This window comes from Papio anubis, chromosome 10, assembly GCF_008728515.1.
Source record: "Papio anubis isolate 15944 chromosome 10, Panubis1.0, whole genome shotgun sequence".
Classification (NCBI taxonomy): domain Eukaryota; kingdom Metazoa; phylum Chordata; class Mammalia; order Primates; family Cercopithecidae; genus Papio; species Papio anubis.
In genome coordinates, this window is record NC_044985.1 from 42,688,503 (window position 1) to 42,692,354 (window position 3,852).

The 3,852-nt window shown below is 42.4% G+C and overlaps 1 non-coding gene across 1 annotated transcript; it reads right to left on the minus strand.

Annotated features, from left to right (window-relative positions):
* Positions 1–1,166: 1,166 nt before the first annotated feature.
* Positions 1,167–1,273, minus strand: LOC116269373. The gene has a single exon (XR_004176834.1). It is a non-coding gene; the product is annotated as a U6 spliceosomal RNA (small nuclear RNA).
* Positions 1,274–3,852: the final 2,579 nt, after the last annotated feature.

Genomic DNA, 3,852 nt, shown 5'->3' on the forward strand with positions numbered 1-3,852 from the left:
TGATTGCTCGTTTGTCATATAGCAAGGCCTTTTCAGGGATTCAGTGAACATTCAGATTCTGAGAGCTAGATTATAGATGGTTTAGGGTACTCCAACCAATTCCTTTGATTTTGCTTCAGTGTTTTTTGCTATTTTTATTTTTATTTTTATTTTTTGTGGAGACAGGGTCTCACTCTATCACCCAGGCTGGAGTGCAGTGGCATGATTGTAGCTCACTGAAGCCTCCAGTCCTGGGCTCAAGCGATCCTCTTGCCTCAGCTTCCCAATGGCTAGGACTACAGGGGTACCCACGATTCCTGGATAAGATTTAAATTTTTTGTAGAGATAGGGTGTTGCTATTGTTGCCCAGCATAGTCTTGAACACCTGGCCTCTAGCAGTCCTTGCTTCAGTTTTCAGCTTCAGTGTTTAGTTCACGTCCTCCTCAGCCTTTAAAAACTGTTGCCTAGCATGCCTTCTTGGCATGGACCAGCTCAGTGTCCTTACTCAGATGCTTGTAGCAGTTCCCACAGCCTCAGCTGATCTTTCAGGGTTGGGCCTACGTTGCCCTTTTTTTTTGAGGCTTTCCTCGATGACCTCAGCTTCTTTGGCTTCCTGTCCCTCTCCGTTTCTCCTACCCTGCACTCAAGCCTTTAATTATATGCTGTTTTCCGTTGCTATAACTGAATACCTGAGACTCAGCAATTTATAAAGAAAATTTATTTCTTACAGTTCTGGAGACAATGAAGTCCAGTGTCTTGAGGCTGCATCTGGGAGGGCCTTCTTGCTGGTAGGGACTCTCTGTAGAGGTGCTGCTAGTCCTTGCTGCTTGTACCTTCTGGAGTGCTGGGTTGAGCTGCACTCGGGGTTGCTTGAGCCACAGCTGGGGTGGCTGAGGAGTGCTGCACTGGGATGCAGAAAGCAGAGACCCAAGGGGGCCCTGGGCAGCAACCCCATGAAGGGTGCCTGGGTCCTTCTCCTGAAACCATTCCACCCTTCTAGAGCTTTGGGCCAGGGATGGGAGAGACAGCCTCAAAGATCTGTGAAATGGCAGGGGTCTTTTTCCTATTCTCTTGATAATTTCTTCTATCAATAGTAATCTCCTTAACAAATGATCACCTAGCCACAGCCTTGGTTTCCTCTTCTGAACACACTTTTTCACTCTTTTTTAAAAAGAAAAAAAAAACAAACAAACATGGAATGCTTCATGAATTTGCATGTCATCCTTGTTCAGGGACCATGATAATCTTCTCTGTATCAGTCCAGTTTTAGTATATGTGCTGCTGAGGGAAGCACGTTTTTCACTCTTTATGTGGCCAGCCTGCATCGTTTTGAAGTCTTCCCATTCTGTTTTCTTTTTAATTATACATTCTGTCTTTAAGTCATTTCTTTGCTCTCACATCTCACTGAATGTGGTCAAAAGTAACCATGCAATATCCTGAATGCTTTGCTGCTTAAATATTTCTTCTGCCAGATATCTTAGTTTATTGCCCTCAAGCTTGCATTTCACAAAGACCTAGGACATGGACACAATGTCGCCAAGCTTGTTGCTACTTTGTGACAAAGATGGCCTTTACTCTAGTTTCCAATACTTTGTTCTTCATTTCCATCTGAAACCTTGTTGGAATGGCCTTTACTGTTTAAATTTCTACCAACATTTTGGGTACCACCACTTAAGCAAATCTTGAAGAAGATTCAGACTTTCCCCTAGTTCTCATCTTCTGAACCCTCATCAGAATCTCCCCTAATGCTCCACTTATAGCAATTATAGGCTTTTTCTAGCTTGCTCCCTCAAACCCTTCCAGCCTCTCCTCATTGCCCAGTTTCAAAGCCACTTCCACATTTTCAGCTATCTGTTAATAGCAGTGACCCCATTCTTGGTACCAATTTTTGGTCTTGCTATAACTTGCTGTAACTATTCTCTTGCTATAACTGAATGCCACTGACTGGGTAATTTATAATAAAAAAAAAAAGGGAAAATTATTTCTCACAGTTCTGGAGGCTGTGAAGTCCAGGAGCATGGTGCTAGCATCTGCTTAGCTTCTAATAAGGATCTTCTTCCTGCCTCATAGCATGGCAGAAGGTATCACATAGTGAGAGGGCAAAAGTGTGCATGTCAGCTCAAGTCTCTCCTTCTCTTCTTTCAAGCCCCCAGTCCTATCGTGGGAGCCCCATCCCGATGACCTCATCTCATCCTATTTCCTCCCAGAGGCCCCACCTCCACTCCACATATGAATTTGGGGATTATGTTGCCAACACATGAAAGTTGGGGGACACATTCAAGCCATAGCATATGCTAATTTTTTTTTCTTGGTACGGAATCTCACTCTTGTTGCCTAGGCTGGAGTGCAGTGGTGCAATCTCACCTCACTGCAACCTCCACCTCCCAGGTTTCAGGGATTCTCCTGCCTCAGCCTCCCAAGTAGCTGGGATTATAGGCATACACCACCACACTTGGCTAATTTTTGTGTTTTTCGTAGAGACAGGGTTTCACCATGTTGGCCAGGCTGGTCTTGAGCTCCTGACCTCAAGTGATTCGCCCACCTTAGCTTCCCAAAGTGCTGGGATTACAGGTGTGAGCCACTGTGCCTGGCCTAATCTTTACTGTTTATACTTCTCTTGTGTGTAGACAAAATTAAACAGTAGAAAGGACAAGAACTTTGAAGCTAATGTAATCTGAATTCCTGAGTTTGTATCCTCGTATTTTAAAAAATTGCGGTTACAAAACAAAACACATGAGATCTAACTCCTAACAAAATTTTAAGTGTACAGTGTTGTTAACTTATAAGCACAATATTATACAGCAGATTCCTAGAAGTATTTCATCCTCTGTGACTGAAAACTTTATATTCTTTGAACAATTCTCCATTTTCCTCTCTCCTCAAGCTCCTGGCATTCACCATTCTGCTCTTCTTCTATGCGTTTGATTATTAATTAATTATTATTATTATTATTATTATTATTATTGAGACAAGGTCTCTCATTCTGTTGCCCAGTCTAGAGTATAGTGGCTTGATTGGAGCTCACTGTAAGTTCAAAATCCTGTGTTCAAGTGATCCTCCCAAGCAGCTGAGACTACAGGCATGTGCCGGTATACCCAGCTAATTTATAGATTTTTTTGTAGAGATGAGGATCTTACTGTGTTGCGCAGGCTGGTCTTGAACTCATGGCCTCAAGTGATCCTCACAAGTCAGCCTCCCAAAGTGTTGGGATTACAGGTGTGAGCCATAGTGCCTGGCTGAGTTTGACTACTTTATATACATCATAAGAGTGGAATCATGTGCTGTTTGTCCTCCTGTGACTGTTATATTTCTCTTGCGTAATGTCTTCAAGGTTCATTCATGTTGTAGCATGTATCAGGATTTCCTTTTTTTATGGCTGAATGATCCATTGTATGTATATATCATATTTTGTTTATCCATTCATCTGTTAGTGAATATTTAGGATGCTTCTACACTTTGGTTACTGTGAATAATGCTGCAATTAACATGGGAGTGCAAATAGCTCTTTGGGATCCTGACTTCAGTTCTTTTGGATAAATACCCAGAAATGAGATTGTTGGATCATATGCCTCACTTTTTAATAAAGGTTTGTAATATGGAACATGTGCCTTGTTCCAAGTAACACAGAGTGGGTTCTTTCCTGTCTGGGCACCCTCTTTTGAAACCAAGTGTCCATATAGTTTGATTATTTTCACTGTGGTTTATCATAAGTACTTAGTGTTTCTTGCTTAACTAATGCCTTATTATTATTTTTTAGAGACAGAGTCTTGCTCACCCAGGCCTGAGTGCAGTGGCACAATCATAGTTCACTAGAACCTTGGACTCCTGGGCTCAAGCAGTCCTCCCACATCAGCCTCCGGAGTAGCTAACACT